A 23,443-nucleotide genomic window follows, 5' to 3' on the forward strand; every position below is an offset into this window, starting at 1 on the left:
CAAAAAAATGGGGGAGAGGACAGAGATTAATAGTAGCAAAGGACGATGGAGCACAGAAGCACTCATAAGATAGTATACTACAATGAACATGGTAAGTACCCTTTTCATTACTTAATGGTAACCACCCTTGAAAAAACCACCACAAAACACATGACTTAAAAAGGTAGCAACAGAGGAAAGAAGTATAGAATACAACCAAACAAAAACAAATGATAGAAAAACAAAAGAGAAGAATCAAACAAGATACAAAACTAACAGAAAGCAATTTATAAAATAGAAACAGGGAACCTACAAGTGTCAATAATTACACTAAATATAAATGGATTAAACTCACCAATACAAAAAACACAGAGTAGCAGAATCAAAAAAGAAAATCCAACTGTATGCTGCCTACAAGAAACACATGTAAACAAAGTGAAAGGCTGGAAAATAATACTCCAAGCAAATAACATCCAAAAAAAAAAAGCATATGTAGCAATACTCATATCTAATAATGCTGACTACAAGACAGCAAAAGTACTCAGAGACAAAAATGGTCATTTTAGAGATCAACGGGACACTGAATCAAGAAGACATAACAATTCTTAATATATATGCACCAAACCAAGGAGCACCAAAATATATAAGATAGCTACTGACTTACCTAAAAACAAAAACTGACAAAAATACAATCATACTTGGAGACTTCAATACGTCGCTGATGGATCTAGATCGGTCATCCAAACAGAGAATCAATAAAGATATATTGGCCTTAAAAAAAACACTAGAGTAGCCCTGGCCGGTTGGCTCAGTGGTAGAGCATCAGCCTGGAGTGTGGGGGATCCGGGTTCGATTCCCGGCCAGGGCACACAGGAGAAGTGCCCATTTGCTTCTCCACCCCCCCTCCTTCCTCTCTGTCTCTCTCTTCCCCTCCCGCAGCCAAGGCTCCATTGGAGCAAAGATGGCCTGGGCGCTTGGGATGGCTCCTTGGCCTCTGCCCCAGGCGCTAGAGTGGCTCTGGTCGGGCAGAGTGATGCCCTGGAGGGGCAGAGCATCGCCCCCTGGTGGGCAGAGCATCGCCCCTGGTGGGCGTGCCGGGTGGATCCTGGTCGGGCACATGCGGGAGTCTGTCTGTCTGAATGTCTCTCCCCGTTTCCAGCTTCATAAAAATACAAAAAAAAAACAAACAAAAAAAACCACTAGAGCACCTGGATATGATAAACCTCTACAGGACAATTCATCCCAAAGCGACAGAGTATACATTTTTCTCTAGTGTACATGGAACATTCTTAAGAATTGACCATATGTTGGGCCACAAAAATAACATCAGCAAATTCAGAAAAATCAAAATTTTACCAAGCATATTTTCTGATCATAAAGCCTAGAAAGTAGAATTCAACTGCAAAAAAGAGGGGAAAAAACCCACAAAAATGTGAAAACTAAACAACATACTTTCAAGAAATGAATGGGTCAAAGAAGAAATAAGCACAGTGATCAAAAGATATATACAGACAAATAAAAATGACAATACGACATATCAGAATCTATGGGATACAGCAAAAGCAGTAATGAGAGGGAAGTTCATATCACTTCAGGCCTATATGAACAAACAAGACAGAGCTCAAGTAAAGCACTTAACTTCATACATTAAGAAACTAGAAAAAGAAGAACATAGAAAACCCAAAACCAGCTGAAGAAAGGAAATAATAAAAATCAGAGCAGAAATAAATGAAATAGAGAACAAAAAAACTATAGAAAAAATTAATATAACAAGGAGCTGGTTCTTTGAAAAGATCAACAAAATTGACAAACCCTTGGCAACACTCACCAAGGAAAAAAGAGAAAGGACTCATAGAAACAAAATCCAAAATGAAAGAGGACAAATCACCTCAGACGTCATAGATATACAAAGAATTAGTGTACAATACTATGAAAAACTATATGCCACCAAATTCAAAAATCTAGGAGAAATAGATAAATTCCTAGAACAATACAACCTTCCTAGACTGAGTCATGAAAAAGCAGAAAGCCTAAACAGATCAATTAGCAGGGAGGAAATATAAAAAACTATTTAAAACCTCCTCAAAAATAAAAGTCCACAGCCAGATGGTTATACTAGTGAATTCTATCAAACATTCAAAGAAGACTTGGTTCCTATTCTACTCAAAGTCTTTCAAAAAATTGAAGAAGAAGCAATACTTCCAAACACATTTTATGAAGCCAATATAACCCTCATACCAAAACCTGGCAAGGACGGCACAAAAAAAGAAAACTACAGACCAATATCTCTAATGAATATAGATGCTAAAATACTAAACAAAATATTAGCAAATTAAATACAACAACATAGTAAAAAAATAATACATCATGATCAAGTGGGATTCATCCCAGAATCTCAAGATGGTTCAGCATATGTAAAACAGTTAACGTAATACACCATATCAACAAAACAAAGAACAAAAACCACATGATCTTATCAATAAATGCAGAAAAGGCATTCGATAAAATACAACACAACTTTATGTTTAAGACACTCAATGAAATGGGTATAGAAGGAAAATATCTCAACATGATAAAGGCCATATATGATAAACCATCAGCTAACATCATATTAAATGGCATAATACTGAGGACTTTGCCCCTTAAATCAGGACTAAGACAGGGTTGTCCACTCTCTCCGCTCTTATTTAACATGGTGCTAGAAGTTCTAACCAGAGCAATCAAACAAGAGAAAAAAATAAAAGGCATCCATATCAAAAAAGAAGAAGTAAAGGTATCATTTTTTGCAGATGATATAATCCTATACATTGATAACCCCAAGGACTCCACCAAAAGATTACTAGAAACAACAAACCAATACAGTAAGGTCACAGGATACAAAATTAATATACAAAAGTCCATAGCCTTTCTATATGCCAACAATGAAACATTAGAAACCAAACTCAAAAAAATAATCCCCTTCACGATTGCAACAAAAAAATAAAATACCTAGGAATAAACATAAAAAAGAATGTAAATGACCTATATAAAAAAATTACAAAGCATTGTTAAGGGAAATTGAAAAAAGATACAATGAGATGGTAAAATACACCTTGTTCTTGGATAGGAAGAATAAATATAATCAAAATGGCCATATTACCTAAAGCATTTCATTTTTTTATTAAACAAAAACATCAGAAAAGCAAATGACAAGTCAAAGAAAGTTGTTCAATTATGCAAGTGAGATGCAAAACCAACTTTTATTTCATTGGTGAAAGTGTATTATAAAAAAGGCTGAAAGTACTGGAGTATCTGCATGTTCCCTGATCTTGAAAGTGCACATCCTGCAATTTTTAAGCCCTGAAATGTCCCTGCAACATGATTTGCCCGAATGCAAAGCTTGGAGAGCCATAGGATATCTCAAAGCTGGTCAAACACAGATGGCAGTGGCAACAACACTTGGAACATCTCAAAGTGTGATTAGCAGACTATGGAATTGCTTTCAAGAGACTGGCACAGCATGAAGAAGACAAGGGCAGCATCACCCATCTGCCACAACAGCAAGAGATGACCACTATTTGGCCTTATTGGCAAGAAGGAATATGCACAGCAATGCAACAGAGCTGCAGTGGGGACAGTCTCCTGCTGTCACTAGACAATGGATATGCACCCAGACAATACAAAATCAGCTCCATCATATTGGACTGCATGCCCAGTGACCCATGGTATGCATTCTGTTATCTGCTGAACACTGTAGAACACGTAGAAGATGGGCTGATAAGCATTATCATTGGACCTGTGATGAGTGTTCAACTGTCCTCTTTTCTGATGAGTCACGGTTCAGTCTGCAGCCTGACAATCATCGTGTCCTGATCTGGAGTGAATGAGGAACACAGGAGAATCCATGTTTCATGTGAAAAAGAGACTCCTTTGGTGGTGGTGGAGTCATGATGTGGGCTGGCATCAGCATTGGTGGTCGTACTGACCTCCATGTCATCAGAAACAGATCACTGACTACTGTCAGATATCGATATGAGGTCCTGCACCCTACAAAGGTACCCTATGCTGGAGCAGTTGGAAACAACTTTCTTTTCATGGATGATAATGCAAGGCCCCACTGTGCATTTCATCAACAACATGCTTCAGGAGACAGGAATCAAATGAATAGACTGGCCTTTATATTCTCCAGACCTGAATCCCATTGAACATGCTTAAGATACACTGGGAAGACAGCTAGCAAACTGTCCAGTGCCTCCCACAACACTTCTTGAGCTGAAGGTTGTCCTGGAGCAAGAGTGGCAGAGGATCCCACAAGAACTGCTGAAAAATCTAAACCTGTCTGTATCCTCTCACTGTCAGTATGTCTTGGCAGTCTTGGGTGACCATACACCTTACTGAACAGTCAATGTGTGGCACTCTAGTCCAGTTTGACATGCTTATGTTCACCGCCATCAATATGTCACTTGCTATTCAATCATGATAATTGGTTTTGCATCTCACTTGCATAATTTAACAACTTCCTTTGACTTGTTTGCTTTACTGATGTCCTTGTTTAATAAAAAAATCAAACTTCTTTTTTTTTTCCAAAGTGAGAAGCGGGGTGGGGGTGCGGGGAGGCAGACAGACAGACTCCTGCATGCACCTGACTGGGATTCACCCAGCATGCCCATCAATGGGTGATGCTTGGCCCCTCTGGGGTGTTGCTCTGCTGCAATCAGAGCCATTCTAGTACTTGAGGTGGAGGCCATGAAGCCATCCTCAGCGCCTGGGCTAACTTTGCTCCAAATGGAGCCTTGGCTGCAGGAGAAGAGAGAGATAAGAGAGAAAGAGAGGGGGAAGGGTGGAGAAGCAGATGGGCACTTCTCCTGTGTGCCCTGGAAGGGAATTGAAACCAGTTCTTCCACATGCTGAGCCGATGCTTTACTGCTGAGCCAACTGGCCAGGGCCCAAATGCCTTTTTTTTTTAACCATTTCATATTCATTTTGAAATATCTCCTAATTTTTTTGAGCATTATATATAAAGAACTCATTCAAACCTACACCAAACAGACAATCTGATTTAAAAACATGGGCAGGGGATCTAAACAGACACCTCTCCCAAGAAGAAATACAAATGGCCAACAAATATATGAAAAGATATTCAACTTTACTAGCTATTATGGAAATGCAAATCAATACTATAATGAGATACCACCTGTTGGTCAAATAAGTTTGTAATTATAATGTATATGTTTGTTTGCTTATAGTTTGCATTGGGTGTGGGAGACAGGCTGTAAGCTGGCAAAGTCCTTATAGCCTAACACTTAGTTTTAAGACTAAACCTTTTCCACCCTTTTAATACTAAGATCTTTTCAAAACTAAGCTTTTCCCCACACCCTTGACTATTGCATGATGAGGTGTGGTGTACTCTCATGAGGAATCCCATTATGCCTCAGATAAGTGGCTTTGTATGAGAGACTTCCTTATTTGTATACTGGCTTAAAGGCTTTAATTTCTGCACTATAAAATAAGACAGACCTGGGGCTCTCTCGTGCTTGGTTCCTGCCATCAACATTGCAGAGGAGAGGCACCCAAGATGGTGGAGTGCTGAAGGAGAAGCCAGTTTATGCAGAGTTTGTGCAAAGAGAAGGAGATGGGGAACAGAGGTGAATAAGAATGGTGGGCCTTTCATTCTAGGAATACTCAGATGAGTCAGTGGCTTTGGGAGCCCTGAATGGAAAGGAAAGTGTTTTCCCACTGTGTGTATTTTCTTGCCCGCTGGGTGGAAGCTAGGATTAAAGGTAATAGCCTACCAGTTCTTGGCTTCCTTGTTTCATTACTGTCTGTCTGAATCAAATGCAAACCTGCACAGGCCAGGTGGCTCTGATGGTGGCTGTGGCTATTGGCTTTACACCACCTCACACCTGTGAAAATGGTGATTATCAGCCAAAAATTAAGAATAGTTATCATAAGACCTAGCAATCTCTCTTCTGGGTAACCACTTGAAAAACTCAAAAACTTTTATTCACAAAGATATATGTACCCTTATGTTCACTGCAGCATTATTCATGGTGGCCAAGACATGGAGGCAACCAAAGTGTTTTGATAAAAGATTTGACAAAGATGTGACACATATATACAATAGAATACTGCTCAGCCACAAGAAAAGATGAAACACTGACATTTGCAACAATATAGATAAATCTTGAGAATATTATGCTAAGCAAAATAGACAGAAAAAGCTAAGAACCATATGATTTTCCTCAAATGTGGGATATAAAACTGAAACTCAAAGAAAGACAACAGTATGGTGATTACCAGCAAAAAGAAGTGAAAGGTAGGAAAGGGTATAGGACAAATATTTGGTAATGAAAGATAATTTGACTTTGGGTGGTGGGTACTCAATATATGATATATATCATAAAAATGTATACACTTGAAACTTATATGATCTTATTAACCAATGTCACCTCAATAAATTTTATTTAATAAAATGATATTGGTAATATTTTTAAACCCTAGAGCCTGCAGTTTTATTTCTATATTGCTTTTATCTACAACAGGGTCTGAAATAAGAAGAAAATACAGTGTAAGTGATAAATGAATATGGAGGAAAAATAATTTCTTTGAGGGAGAAAAATGATCCTAAAGATGTGAGTGAATTAACAATGTTGATAATGTTTACTTCCTCACACTAATTTCATTTAATTGCATATAACTCTCATCTGGCAAGTGAACAAAATGCTCTAGTATACTTTAAAATAAACCACCTACATTTATTTATCTCTAAATCAGTTTTCTCTGGAATAACACAACTATTCTATTAAATTCTCAAAGATTTTTTTGCCCTTGTCATTTAATGAAAGGGCAACTGCACAGAAACTTCATTTCTTTAATCTGACTTTTTCTCCTTTCTTTCCTTTTGATTCACACTGGCTTCATCCAGCACCTGACTCACCTGCCTCCTCCCTTGCTAGTCAACTCCCTTAATCCTTAAGCCCTCAGAGCAATGAGATGATGGTCTCTATCAGCTAATTTTAGAAAAAAAGTCTCAGGTCTATGAACCAGAGACAGAGTTTCAGTTAAACGAAAGATAACACTAAGCTTCAGTCGTTTTTCAGCTCTAGACCCAGAAAAGTGGTGAAACTGATAGGGGAGCCCAAAAGTGAGATATTTGGCTTCAGTGTTAGTAGCTTTTTAGTTGCAATGAATAGAAAATATGTATGTGTCAGGGAATCATTAATCTTGCTATTCTTTCTTAATGGCTCCCTGGCCTTTATTTTGAAATACAGGCAAAAATTTACTTTTGCAGGAATGTCCAGGGAAAGCTTACATTTGGGAGGGACCTGACAATTTGGGGAGCTTAACTAATAATATCTGTTTGTAAAAGCCTAGCCACAGGATTTACTGTGAAAAGTTAAGGCCTATAAATTAATTAGAAACTTAGTTCACCAATCTTAAATCTTTACTTTGCATCCTAAGAAAACAGGTCTTTGAGCATTAGTTCACCTGTGAGTCAGCATGGGCCACTTCCTAGATAAACAAATCCTTCCTTTCTTTGCTATAAACTCCTGCTTGTGTCTTATCGGTTTCTGATGAGTGCATGCAAATGGACCCCTCTAGTCCAGTTACAAAAGTAGATTTAGATTTTCCTCCATAATAAAGAAAAATATTGTTAGTAAATTGGAGAAGAATAACATACACATTGAACAAAAGTTATCTGTGTCTACAACTGCAAACCATCTTATGTTAAAAAGGCCATGAAATACAAAATGTTAAGCTTCTAACATTGAACACTTTGTCATATCATATATTTCAATATTCATAAAGTTATTGTAGAATACAATAACTTCTCTTTAGTGCTAATGTATTACTGGATTGGGATTGATTTGTTATTACAGAGTAAAATAAACTATAGCCTAATACTCCCAGAGTAAAATAAACTATAGACAAATAACTCCCAAATATGTCTCATATCAGCTGTATTTTTGTGTGTAGGTTTGGCTGAATATTTGAGGGAATGGAAAGTGGTTATTTTCAGCACCATAAAGTAAATAATGTAGCCATCTCTGCTTTTTAATTCTTCTCTCTGGCACTTTTACCAATCTCTCACCACAATGCTTCCCTGCAAGCCCTCTTCCTCCTCAATTGTCATTTTATTGATTCACCCATGATTTTATTTTTATCCCTCATATTCACCCATATTTTTTCAGATTAAAAAAAATTCTGTTTTTTTCCTAAACATAACATTTTAGCCAAGTCTGTTTCACTGGTCCCTGAAAGTCATGCCGATGAGCCTTAGATATTATAGTCAAAAACAATTATCGAAATCAAATGCCTTGCATACTCAAGATAAATTACAAAAGTTTCTTTTGACGAAAATGGTTACACTCAAATTACATATAAAGTCTTCTTGTATTTGTATATTTTTATAATTAATAAACTTCATAATTTAGTACATTTTTAGATTTACAGAATTGACCAGATAATACATAATATTCCACATATCTACCTTCCCCCTCCACACAGTTTCTCCTGTTAACATCTTGCATTTGTGCAGTATACCTGTTACAAATTAAAATATCAATATTGCTAAATTATTAGTAAATATAATCTGTAGTTTACATTAAGGCTCAGTTTTTGTGTTGGATAGTTCTATGAGTTTTGACAAAAGCATATTCTCCATGTATCCACCATCACAGTTTCATCAAAATAGCTTCGCCAGTCATAAAAATACCTTGTGATTTACCTATTCATCTCTTCTGAAGGGGAGCATGATTTGCCTCTTTGACATATTAATTATTTTGAGTTGGTTATTTTTAAGAAACAGCAGACACAGGAAAAGCTCTGAAAACTGGGTATGAATTATTCTTTTTTTAAGGGAATTTACATTTATAAGGAAAATTTTCATTTGTAAGGATACCTCCTTTTTTATACCAGGGAAAGAATGACTCCAAATCTTTAGAAACCCCTTTCAATGGAAAAAGGTAAAGACAAATACATGTAATAACCTGGCCTTTGTTCACTGTGCTTTTCCTGGTAACCTCTCATAGCTGGCCTCCCACACCCCTCAACATCTTCTTTGGTCTTTAGCTAGAGATGTATGTAAAGCGATGTTGAACCATGTTAGGGAGTTTTTCAGTTTTCCTGGTCTCTTCCATGTATGAAGAGGTATACATGTTTTCAATGGCTGTTAGTTCTTCCCCCTGTTAATCTGTGATTTATTACAGGGTGGTGTCTCAGTCAGGAATATAGAAAGGTAGATGAAAAATTATTTTTCTTTGCAACACTTTACTGCCTCCCAGAGAACATCTGGCAATCACAAATCTTTTTACTCTTTCTATAGTTTTGCCTTTTCTTTAATGCTATTCAGTTGCACTTGCACATTATTGTAGCCTTATCAGACCAACTCATTTCACTTAGCAATCTGTATTTAACATTCCTTCATGCCTTACCATAGCTAGGATAGCTCATTCTGAATAATTTTTCATTATAAATGTACCAAGTTTGTCCTTTTACCTATTGAAAGACATCTTGGTTGTTTCCAGTTTTAAGTAATTGTATATAAAGGTGTTATAAACATTCAAGTGCAGATTATTATGTGGACATACATTTTCATCTGAATTAAATAAATACCTTAAGAGCCTGTTAATGTGGTGGTGAAGTGTGGTATATGAGGAAAGGTTATCATGCTATAATCCTCTATTTAAGTGTCAGTCTAATAGCGGACCAGGTTTATTACTCCGCAAGAGCTTCTCAGCATTTTTCTTCCCTTAGTTGAGACAAAATTTGGAGAGGAGTGGAGATGGGTTATTTCCTCTTCCTAAATCAGATAAGAATAATTTACTTGTTAGGCATCTATTATAAAGGTCCGTAAGAACCTGGTGTGGCTCCTGGAGGTAAAACCCACAAGCTGATCACATTCAGCTTCCAGCAGTTACCTGAAGTTACTCTGTAAGTGTTCTTTATAAGCTCCTGACTTCTGCTTTGGGTAAACTCACCTATATTCTCTGTATTCATCTTTCTCTCCAGATCACAAGATGGGGGTTTAGACTGTGACCTCATTTCTCTAAAAGATCTAAGAAATGTTGATTTTCAGTTTCTTCAGCTTTTCTTCTGTTGTGAAGGTATAAGAAATGACTTACTAGTTCTTTAAATGTTGGAGTAAAAGTTGGAAACCTTTCAAATGTAGCTTTAATAACAATTTATTTTCCTCTTTGAGTTCAGAAGAGCACATGGAGAAGGAAGAGGCAGATCGATCAATATGTCTGCAAAATTCATGTGTAAAATATAGATCCAGACTTTTTTTTTTTAATTGACTAATATGGCATTAATGTTTCTTCAGCTTAACCAAACTTTTGGCTAGCTTCTTTGTGACTCTAGGCCCTTGGCCTCCTTTCCTTAGAACATTTTATTTAAGAAACATATCATTGTTGCCCTGGCCAGATGGCTTAGTTGGTTAAAGCACTGTCCCAAAATGCAGAAGTTACAGGTTCTGCCCCCGGTCAGGGCACATACAGGAACAAACAGATATTCCTGTCTCAAACTCTCTCTCTAAAAACAATAAATAAAAAGAAAAGAACCCCACATTATTGTAAATTCTTCCTGTGCCCCATAGTTATGTAAATCTTTTTAAAAATCTCTTGCCAGCTTTACAACCCAAGAATGTCTTTCATAAGCACCTGGGAGAATCCTTTTGCAATATAATCTCCCAGTCTCTGTAGGAAGATAGGAGATTGACTTCAGAATTTCCTTGCTTTAAATTGTACAATTACCTTCTGTCACAAAGAGAAATTTGACTTTCCCTTTGGGTAAAATCAATTAGCAAACACAACTGATCTGTGTTCTTCCTCTCACTTCATTGCTTAAAAATCTTCCTAAACTTTGTTTCATTGAAGTCAAGGTCAGACTGAGTTCTGGCCTGTCTTTACTACTGCAGTCACACACATATGTGCATATTTGTGTGTGTGTATGCACGCGTGTGTGTGTTTATGAGCAAATGAGAAGAAGAAGAATGGCAACAGGTAGAGGATCATCACTGACTAGCAGTAAAACCTAAGAATGTATCATAATTTCTTGGATCCTCAGCTTATATTAAAAAAAAACAATAAGATATCATGTAGATTACATAGTAAATATAAAAGTACAGTGGAACTCAACATATCTACAGAATCAAGTTTTCAGGAAGTGATTTAACATCTAATAATACAAGTGAATATATTAAGCTTTCATGAATTAATTATGTAATTACCTATTTATTTCACTGTCTAATGTAAAAGGCTTTGGTAATTTACTAAATTTGAAACTGTCTGCCTCAATTTCCTCATAGTTATTAGATTGAAAAGTAAAAAATTGTTCAAGGGGAAAAAAAACAGTAAAGTTTTAAATACAATGTAATTAAAACAATGGTCTTTCATAAAGAACAATTTTGGCGACTGCTTTGCAATATAGCATTTTATATTAAATGTAATAATAGTTATTATAAATAATTATTAAAAGTATTATTAATTGGGCCCCAATTAGTGTCACAACTTTATAAACAGAAATAACCTTAAAATAATTCTTCTTTTAACACTCCCTAAATCTGCCCTCATATGTGATGAGAGGAAATTGTTTTCCAATTAGCATCTAATATTCTAGAAATAAGCAGAACAGATGTGTGTTCAGTTAAATATAGACATAAATACGCATTTCAATCATTTGTTTCTTACCTACTATTGCAATTGTAAATTATGGGTTTTTTTAAATTAGAGTACATACCACATGGTGAATATTTTAAAGTAATGTTTCCTTTAATATAAATTGCTGTGCCAAGTGATCTAACACTACAGTAGTTTATTTGTTCAATTTATTTTACTGCATTGAAATACATTAGATTAAATGGATATTTCAGCCATATTTGCAATATCATGAGTCTGGCTTCAAACATAATGTCAGTGCAGTGTACTCACCCTATCTAAAGAAAGAAAAAATGATGGATGCAGTGAGCCTGGTAAGAAATCACACTATAAAATGACAAGATTCAGCATGATAAAAACTTCAATTTTTATCCTCACTTTTTTTATGGAAAATAGTTCTTACATATCAAGAAATATAATAATAGGCCCTGGCCGGTTGGCTCAGTGGTAGAGCATTGGCCTGGTGTGCAGGAGTCCTGGGTTCGATTCCCGGCCAGGGCACACAGGAGAAGCGCCCATCTGCTTCTCCACCCCTCCCCCACTCCTTCCTCTCTGTGTCTCTCTTCCCCTCCCGCAGCCAAGGCTCCACTGGAGCAAAGTTTGCCCGGGCACTGAGGATGGCTCTGTGGCCTCTGCCTCAGGCGCTAGAATGGCTCTGGTTGCAACAGAGCGACAGCCCAGATGGGTGGAGCATCGCCCCCTGGTGGGCATGCCGGGTGGATCCTGGCCGGGTGCCTGCGGGACTCTGTCTGACTGCCTCACCGTTTCCAACTTCGGAAAAATACAAAAAACAAAAAACAAAAAACAAAACAAACAAACAAACAAAAAAATATATATATAATTTTAACTAAAATGAGTTTTTTAGGTTCTTCATGTCATTATGATTATAAATAATGAAAAAATATATATTCACACGTCATACATATTTTCACATATTTACACATATATTGTAGATACAACAGCAGAGTTTATTATTCAGTGGGATTTTGAATAATGGGTACCAATAAATTTAATTATAGATCATTCAATATTTATGCATACACATATTTGAAAAACAATGTATGCATACATTACTTTGTGCAATAGCATACATTTGCCCAAAATTATCTAATTATCATATATAATATTACACTTTAGGAAACATTCAATAAAATTCCCTATTTTAAAAATATTTTGAATTCATTAATTATGCATTTATATGAAAGGCCCAAAATGTTTTGATTTGGGATGGTAATCTTTTTTATGGTTATTAGCATAGTAAAGTCAATTACACAGAAAATAAAGAATTAAAACATGTCACAACAGCCAAACTAATTTGATTTTTTTATACTTACATATCTATATAAAATAATTTCTATACATTAATGTATAGAGGCTAAAAATGTCTTATGTGTGCAATTGGAAAGATAATTCAAATTGTTATTTTCCTAGTATTAATCATTTAAGTATAACCATCCACAGATTATTTTTCAAACCAGGAAATTTGTCCCAAGTCAATAAAGTTGTATGAGGAGCCACTGAATGCATCTTCTACAAGAAGTATCACCCAGATTTATTTATTTCCACCTGAAAATATATCCATGAGTTCTTTGGATTAATGTCTGGTGTAACCTTTTTGAGGGGGCTGAACTTAGTGAAAGCACATATAGGAAACATCTATACATATTAGAACAACTACCTTTCACCCAGTGGCTGTCATTGTCTTTTATGACAGTCATATGGTGGCTAGCCTCAGAGGACCTTCCTTAGGTAATTTGTTGGCTGCTGATATGTGATTCATTCAATGACCCTGCAAGGCCCTCTGAATTGTCCAGCTTTCATATTCTGTAATACACTTCCGGGCTAACCTCTTTGAACTTCCTCAGCTCTTACCCAGTCCCACCCCATGACATATATGTACTACAACCAGAGGCGGATTAAGGTTGGTTGAGGCCCTGGGCACAGAAGAAAATATAGGGCCTCCTTAAAAAAAAAAAAAAAAAAACAGAAAGGGAAAATAAAAATACATGTTAACTACATTTTAAATAAATAAAATACATTATGTACTATTAATGTTAAAATTGCACATTTGAAATCAAACGTGGTGTCATTAGGAAAAGTGTAAAGTTAGAGTTTAGCAGGGCCCCTCAGAAATTGGGGTCCAGGACACGCAACCGGTATGCCTGCAATTAAATTTGCCTCTGACTACAACCTTTTACTATTGCAGTGACTCTGTTCCAACAGACCACCTCAGTTGGGTCCCGATCAAGATGACCAACACCCAGCCCCTTTTGTGGATGTACACTTGTCCACCAAAAACCTGTGTTTTCTTGACATGATAATTATAAGTGGTATAGACTTCTCTAATTTTTTTTTTCCATTTCAGCCATTATAGGAAGTTCTATCTGGCCACTACCATCTCAATCTGGCATTTTGTTGTTGTTGTAGTCTTAATACATGACATCAAATTTCAAAGAATAAATGATGACTTCTCCAAAGAGCTCATTCACTAATTCTCTCTGTAATACATTAAAGAAGTTATATAATTTTTTTGTACTTTCCAAAGTTAGATGTGGGGAGGCAGTCCGACAGACTCCTGCATGAGCCCTACCGGGATCCACCTGGCATTCACACCAGGGGGCAATGCTCTGTCCATCTGGGGCATTGCTCTGTTTTGGTGGGAGCCATTCTAGTGCCTGAGGTGAAGTCCATGGAGCCATCCTTAGCACCCAGGCCAACTTTGCTCAAAGAGAGCCTTGGCTGCAGGAGGCGAAGAAAAAGATAGAGAGAAAGGAGAAGGGGAAGAGTGAAGAAGTAGATGGGTTCTTCTCCTGTGTGTCCTGACCTGGAATCGAACTCGGGACTTCCACATACTGGGCCAATGCTCTACCACTGAGCCAACCAGCCAGGGCCTGGTTATATAATTTTTATTGCTCGCTAAGCAAAGACTTAGCCAGGAGGTAAGATACCAGTTCTCCATTTGTAAAGATAACATCCTTCTCCTAACCAACTTTAGTTAAAGTGCAGTGGAAACCTCTCTGAAGAGAAGAAGAGAGATCTATAGTCATAATCCACTATGCCGACACATCACAGATTCTAGACTTGGCCTCTTGCATTTACTTCTTTTATGCAGTCTGGAAGTGAGTAATCAGAAAGGTATTACATGGAACATTTTACTCTTTATTTTTGGTACATCTTTCATGAATGGGTCTAGTATTTTTCTTTTAAAAAATGGAGAGTGTTCCACACATTATTCCAAAACAACCAAGACAGAATTTTAAACCAACATGCTGTTGCACAGCTTTTTGTTGTTAATATTTTTGTTGTTGTTGTTTAGTTTTGCTTTTTCTCTACAAACATTACCACAGATATTTTGAATATAATCTTAGGTAGATTTTTGATAATTAAAACGTTTTATTATTTTATTTTTATTTTTTTTGTATTTTTCTGAAGCTGGAAACGGGGAGGCAGTCAGACAGACTCCCGCATGCGCCCCACCGGGATCCACCCTGCACGCCCACCAGGGGGCGACGCTCTGTCCATCTGGGGCGTCTCTCTGTCGCGACCAGAGCCACTCTAGCGCCTGGGGCAGAGGCCAAGGAGCCATCCCCAGCACCCGGGCCATCTTTTGCTCCAATGGAGCCTCGGCTGCGGGAGGGGAAGAGAGAGACAGAGAGGAAGGAGAGAGGGAAGGGTGGAGAAGCAGATGGGTGCCTCTCCTGTGTGCCCTGGCCGGGAATCAAACCCAGGACTTCCTCACGCCAGGCCGACGCTCTACCACTGAGCCAACCGGCCAGGGCAAACGTTTTATTTTTTTTAAAGACTTTATTTGTTCAAATTTTTTTTTCAGAGAGGAGAGGAGGGAAAAGAGGGAGAGAGAGAGAGAGAGGGAGGGAGAGAGAGAGAGAGAGAAAAGGGGGAGGAGCATCAACTCTCATATGTGCCTTGACCAGGCAAACCCAGGGTTTCAAACCGGTGATCTCAGTGTTCCAGGTTGATACTTTATCCACTGCGCCATCACAGGTCAGGCAATAATTAAAACGTTTTAGAACAGTTGATTGGCAAAGATTATGTTATAATTTTTAAAATTCACTTGGCAGGTAGAAAAATATTTTTAAAATTTGAAATAGCAAAATCTGAAAGACTCAACCTTTATCTATCAAATCATGATATTAAGACTCTGCCAAATGGAATCTATTAACTGGGTCACATTTTTTTATTTGAATGGAATTTATGGCCAATGTAATTCATAACTACTAGATAGAAATGCATATCTGTATGCAAAAGAATTTAAATTTACTTTCTTAAAAGTCATATTTATATTGAATCAACAAAAAGAAGATTTAACTTTGGGTGGTAAGCACACAATGCAATTTGCAGATGATGTACAATAGAATTTAACACTTGAAACCTATATAATTTTATTAACTAATGTCATCCCAATAGGTTTAATTTAAAAAATAAAAAAAATTATAAAGACATTAAAGTTATTTAAAAATAAAAAATTATTAAGTCATAGTAGAGCATGACCTGTGGTGGCACTGTGGATAGTGCATGAACCTGGCATGCTGAGGTCACTAGTTTGAACCCTGGCCTTGCCCGGTCAAGGCACATTTGAGAAAAAAATCCATGAACAACTAAAGTAAAGCATTTACAAACTCACTCCCTCTCTCTAAAATCAATAAATAAAATCTTTTTTAAAATCATTAAAAAAAGTCATAGTAGAATGTTATGCCTTATAATTTTTTTTCTACAAACAGAATTATTTATAAAGAAATTATCAAATAAAATGCTTACCTTTTTTAAGGCATTTGAAAGAGGTTTAAACTATATGTATGTTAGTTTCATTGCTACAAGAAAAATATTAGACTGGGTGGTTTATAAACAGCAAACACCTCTATCTCACAGTTATTTAGGCTGAGATGTCTAATATCAAAGTGCACACAGATTCAGTGTCTTATGAGAGCCCTCTTCCTGGTTCATAAAAGGCCAATTTTTCACTGTCCTCACATAGTAGAAAAGGGGTGAGATCTTTCTGGGACCTTTTTTACAAGAGCACATATTCCATTCAAAAGGATTCCACCCTCCAGACCTAATCACCTAACAAAGACCCATACCTTCTAATACTAACTTAAAGGTTAGGATTTCAATATAAAAATTTCATGGGGACACACACAATTCATTCTATAGCAGTATGGTTGTTTCATTTCTCAGGTATATTCTTGTTTTCTTAGTTTACTCTTAGAAATAAAAATCCCAAATGAAATGTCTGACATACATATACTTGTCAAGTTTTTTTTTTTTTAATTTGTGTGAGTTAATATATAATATTTATGCAATTTGTGTGTGTAAGATAAATCACTGGCAAAGGCAGTATAGCGTGTATATTAGCTAAAAATTACTGAATTGTAATTTTTACACCAATTACACTGACGTTTGCCTCACTAATTTTCACTGATGTTTATGACTTCGATGCAGAAAACACAATTTTGAAAGTCTATTATAGACCTATTTAAGATAACACTATATTAAATTTTTTAAAAATCAACCAATGCCATTGAAATAAAGTACAGAAATCCAAACTTAAAGTAGTTTAGCTTGATAAATAAAAAAATAAATTTAAAATATGTTTGATTTCCTGCAGCTAATTTAAGATTAAAAATATGGAAAAACAAAATGAAGAGCCTTCTGAAAAGTTTTTTAAAAAAGTGTGTGTGTATGTACATATGCATGGTAAAAGCATAAATTAAAAAGGTTTAAGTGAAATGTAAATTTTATAAAAATAATTTCTGTAAAACAACATATTTTGTTGGTAAGAATGTTATTAGTAGAAAAACATTTACCATATACTATTAATCAACATTTATTTATAAACTACTTTTAAGCTGACCATATCTAGCCTGCTTTTGAAAATAAATACTTTCACCATGCAGTTTCCCTCTAATGAAAAATAATACTTTAATAAATACTTTGAGTATTCTTGATCTATATCATGAAGTTTGTAACCACAAAAGAGATACCTACAATATACTTAATTATACATTATAAGAATTGACCCAATTTTAGTTAACAATGAACACTTTGTAAAAGTTTAAGTGACTATATATAATGATTAGCAATTGGATAACAAGTATTTATTTCATGGCAGTATTTTTATTTCTATAGTCCAATCAGTGATAGTACGGTTTTATTATAATCTCTCATCTATTTCCTAAACCTATAATGAAAATCTGTAATTGTGTCCTTCTGGGGCGATTTTAACAGGAAGAGTAAAGACTTGATGAAAAGGTTACGCTCTGGCAAGAGAAACTGAACTTGAACAACACAGGGGGTAAGGGAAAATCAGGACCAAGTCAGAGTGGTGAAAAAAATCCAGTTCATGGAACAAGAAAAGAGAGGGGTCAGGATGAGTATGAATGATGTGTCAGAAATAAGTTAAACATACAAGAGTCAGGCATACATATAATAGAAAATAGAGAAATTTGGAACACTTTAAGTGGAATATCAAAGCAACATTCAGTATAATTAATTGATCTAATATGCATTGCAGTAAAAAAAAACAGGTAATATGAAAAAATAAAAAAGAATTATGACAGAATATAAGAAATGATTAGAGTTGAAACTTAAGTAATAGAGCATATATATATTAAAGATTTGGGGGACCATGCTTAACAAAATAAAGTTTCATGGTAATAATCAAGAAGCTATTGGAAGTTTGAAGAGAGTTAGGATATTGGAAGATAACATTTCCATAAAATGGATTCTGATGTAAGAGTACCTAGGTTGAATCCTTCTTTTGTTACTTACTAGTTGGGATCTTGGGCCAGACAACTAACTTTATTTGCCTGAGAATTTTCTTCTGCAAAATAAGGATAATAACTGTACCTACTTCATAACGTTATAAAAATTAAAGAAACTCAATCATTCAGTATTTGCAAAGGTCTTAAAACAGGACCTCTAGCACACTCAGTGCTAATTACATTTTGATAAATAAAACGAGCAAAGAAATTTTTATTGGCTCTTGGAAAATGGTGAACAGTTGACAAAGCCAATAACTAAAAATTTTTTTATACTTTTCTGAAGTGAGAAGTTAGGAGGCAAAGAGACACACTCCTGCATGTCCCTGACCAGGACCCACGCAGCAAGCCCACCAGGGGGTGATGCTCTGCCCCCTGATTGCAACATGAGCCATTCTAGTGCCTGAGGCAGAGGCCATGGAGCTATCCTCAGCACCCAGGCCAACTTTGCTCCAATGGAGCCTTGGCTGCGGGAGGGGAAGAGAGAGAGAGAGAGAGAGAGAGAGAGAGAGAGAGAGAGAAAGAAGAGGGGGAGGGATCGCGAAGCAGATGGGTGCTTCTCCTGTGTGCCCAGGCTGGGAATTGAACCTGGGACTTCCATACGTCCTCCCATTACTCTACTACTGAGCCAACCAGCCAGGCCCTAAAATTTTTTTTACAAGAGAATGATGATGATTGGATTGCTAACACTTCTTGTGTAATTCTTTTGGTAATGTTTAAATCAAAAATCATTCACTAGGAGTTCTAGTTGTCCAAGTTTATTTTAATCAAAAGGGAGATTCTTGTGTTTTATTTTGGGTTTGGCATAGTTACTTGACTATCAGGTAACCTCTGATGGACTATGAATCTGTCCAGATTTCTGGTGATTTATCTGATACTAGACAGGACTTCTGACCATAGCTGAGACTCAGTGATGAATCAGCTGTCCTAACATGATTCAGAGATGAGGCTAGCTGGCAAGGGATGCCATACTAGACAATGAGATAAAATTGTCAGACTTCAGCAATAATAATGCGCGTGCGTGCACACACACACACACACACATGCACACATACACCATGTTATTGCTACTATTGTTTGATGAAATAAAAGAATAAGTCATATATATCTTTATATTTTACACTAAATTTTTCATATATATATATATATAAACTATAAAACCAGTTTTTGGCATGAAGACAAATAGACTAATGGAACAGAATAAACAGCCTAGAATTAAATCCATACCTATGTTGTTAATTGATCTTCAACAAGGGTACCAAGAATTGCACAATGAGAAAGAATAGTCTCCAACAAAAGAAAAAGAATGAAATTGAACCCTTATCATTTACCATACACAAAAATTAACTCAAAATAAAGACTTAGAAGTAAGACCCCAAACCATAAAACTCCTCAAAGAAACCACAGAAAAAAATCTTGAGATTGGTCATAGCAATGATTTCCTGCGCTTGACACCAAAACCATTGGCAACAAAAACAAAAAGGAACAAGTGGGATTATACTAAACTAAAAAAGCTCTCATTCAGTAAAGAAAACAGAATAAAAATAAAGAGAAAATATTTGCAAAACATATTAAGTTACAACATAGATGAACTTGAAGAACATTATACTAAATGAAATACACCAGTCACAGAAGGACAGATACTGCATGATTCTACTTATATAATATATTAAAATAGCCAAACTCAATGAAGCAGAAAATAGAATTGTGGTGTCCAGAAGCTGTGGGGAGGTTGAAATGGGAAATTGCTAATCAATTGGTATATGATTTCAGTTATGCAAGCTAAGTTCTAGATATCTGTAAAACCTTGTGTCTGCAGATAACAAACACTGCATTCTATCCGTAAAAATTCTCTTAACAAAAACCGTTAAGAAAGTATTTGTCATGTTAATTGTTCTTTACACAATAAAAAAAATTAAATCTACAATGTGTATATCACAACTAAGAAATTTTACATAAAGCCCTTTCTGGGTAGCCCAGCTGATTAGAGCAAAGTCCTGATATGCCAAATTTGTCGGTTCAGGGCACACACATGACTCAATCAATAAATTTAAAAAATACTGGATTTTACAAGGAAAACACAGATGAGTTTAGAAGAAGGTCCAGCAGTCTGACTACAATTTTATCAGGCAAAATTTTTGTCAGCAGTGAAATCTGGACTTTAAATAGTTAGTAATGTCTAGGATTAGCTATTTCTACAATTTTTACAATGCAAACAAGCAAAAGAGCATCAATGAAGCAAACTTGATTTAGGTCCACAAAAACAAAAAGGTACTGCAAACAAAGTTATGTAACATATATATTTATTTATCTAAATTAAAATCTTAGAAAATACTAAAGTGTATTTTTAGAAGAAAACAGTTATTAGCTTTTTATACATTAAGAATTTACTTCTCCTACATCACAGAATATTGCTTAATTAAGCTCAATATTTCATAATAGACTTGATCTTTGAACAACATGGGTCCACTTATATATAGATCCACTTATATACAGATTTTTTCTATAAATATGTGCACAATACTATAAATGTATTTTCTCTTCCTTATGATTTTCTTAATAACATTTTCTTTTCTCTAGCTTACTCCTTTATAAGAGTACAGTATACTATACATGTAACACAAAATATGTGTTAATCTCTTTTGGTTAGGCTTCTGATCAACAGTAGGCACTCAGTAGTTAAATTTTAGGAGAAGTAAAAATTATATGTAGATTTTCAATTTTGCTGGGGTCAATGCCCTAACCCCCATGTTATTCAATTTCAACTATACTGTCAAGAGAAATTTAAGCACCCGTTCAAATAATATAAAGTTTAAGCACCTGTTCAAATAATACAACCTCGCTAGTCGAAGAATTTAAAATAGGTAAAATATTTTTATTTTATTTTTATTTTTTTAGCTAGGGGGTGGAGCAGACTGACAGAAAGCGAGAGAGATGAGAAGCATCAACTCATAGTTTTAGTACTTTAGTTGTTTATTGATTGCTTCTTATGTGTGCCTTAATGGCGGCATAGGGGCTCCAGCTGAGCCAGAGACCTTGGGCTCAAGCCAGTGACCATGGGGTCATGTCTATGATCCCACACTCAAACTAGTGACCCCACTCTCAAGCTGGTGAGCCTGCGCTCAAGCAAGCAACCTTGGAGTTTGGAACCAGGGTCCTCAGTGTCCCAGGTCAATGCTCTATCCACCATGCCACCACCTGGTCACACTTTTAAATTTTTATGTCATGTTTGAGAAGATTGCCAAAGAGGGATCAGGAAAAAGTACATAATTAAAGCACTATAAATTTGACAGATTGATAGAGAAGTAATGTAACTGAACAGTTAAGTGAATATAAAAGTTTTTAAGGTGCAATGTTTATAATTTAGACAACTTGAATGTAAATTAAGTTGGCAAGCATAACCTTTTAGTAGTATTTTCTTTGAAGCTAAGAATCAAACACTTTGCAGAAGCAGGTACTGATTGACCTTATTATCTACAATATGATAATGCAATCTTTTATTTGAAAAGCTGAAATAAGTCAGGAGGTGTTTACTTTGTGAAAAGGAATATTAAAAAAATCCTTTGATCTTTTTTTACTAATAAAGTAAAACAACTGTTTGTCATCTCATTGTTTCCAAATAACTTAATATTTAACAACTTAAAATTTAACCAGCAGTAAATATTAAACATTCCTCAAAGAAATTTTAGATCAAATATTTATTTCATACTTTAAAGAAAAAAAGTGCCAATAGCCCAGTAATCTTAATTACCAACGAAATACAGGATTGTTGAACATAAAATGTTTACGAGACAATGTTTACATATCATCCCGAATCATTTCCTCTACCTATTTATGACCAGCTTCCCAGCTGACTGTGAATATTAAATCACTGTCTTTCTTTTTTTTTTTTTTTTTTTTTTTTTTTTATTTATTTTTAATGGGGTGACATCAGTAAATCAAGATACATATATTCAAAGACAACATGTCCAGGTTATCTTAAAGTTCAATTATGTTGCATACCCATCACCCAAAGTCAGATTGACCTGTCACCCTCTATCTAGTTCTCTCTGTGCCCCTCCCCCTCCCCCTTCCCTCTCCCTCTCCTCCCTCCCCCCCGTAACCACCACACTCTTATCAATGTCTCTTGGTTTCACTTTTATGTCCCATCTATGTATGGAAAAATGCAGTTCCTGGTTTTTTCTGATTTACTTATTTCACTCCGTATAATGTTGTCAAGGTCCCACCATTTTGCTATAAATGATCCGATGTCATCATTTCTTATGGCTGAGTAGTATTCCATGGTGTATATGTGCCACATCTTCTTTATCCAGTCATCTATTGATGGGCTTTTTGGTTGTTTCCATGTCCTGGCCACCGTGAACAATGCTGCAATGAACATGGGGCTGCATGTGGCTTTACAAGTCAATGTTTCTGAGTTTTTGGGGTATATACCCAGTAGAGGGATTGCTGGGTCATAAGGTAGTTCTATTTTCAGTTTTTTGAGGAACCACCATACTTTCTTCCATAATGGTTGTACTACTTTACATTCCCACCAACAGTGGATGAGGGTTCCTTTTTCTCCACAACCTCTCCAACATTTGCCATCACCTGTCTTGTTAATAATAGCTAATCTAACAGGTGTGAGGTGGTATCTCATTGCAGTTTTGATTTGCATTTCTCTAATAACTAAAGAAGATGAGCATCTTTTCATATATCTGTTGGCCATCTGTATTTCTTCCTGGGAGAAGTGTCTGTTCATATCCTCTTCCCATTTTTTTATTGGATTATTTGTTTGTTTGTCGTTGAGTTTTATGAGTTCTTTGTATATTTTGGATATTAGGCCCTTATCTGAGCAGGTGTTTAAAAATATCATTTCCCAATTAGCTGGCTGTCTGTTTATCTTGTTATCAATTTCTCTTGCTGAACAAAAACTTCTTAGTCTGATGTAGTCCCATTCATTAATTTTTGCTTTCACTTCTCTTGCCTGTGGAGTCAAATTCATAAAATGCTCTTTAAAGCCCAGGTCCATGAGTTTGGTACCTATGTCTTCTTCTATGTACTTTATTGTTT

The sequence above is a fragment of the Saccopteryx leptura genome, chromosome 2 (genome assembly GCF_036850995.1).
Source record: "Saccopteryx leptura isolate mSacLep1 chromosome 2, mSacLep1_pri_phased_curated, whole genome shotgun sequence".
Taxonomy (NCBI): domain Eukaryota; kingdom Metazoa; phylum Chordata; class Mammalia; order Chiroptera; family Emballonuridae; genus Saccopteryx; species Saccopteryx leptura.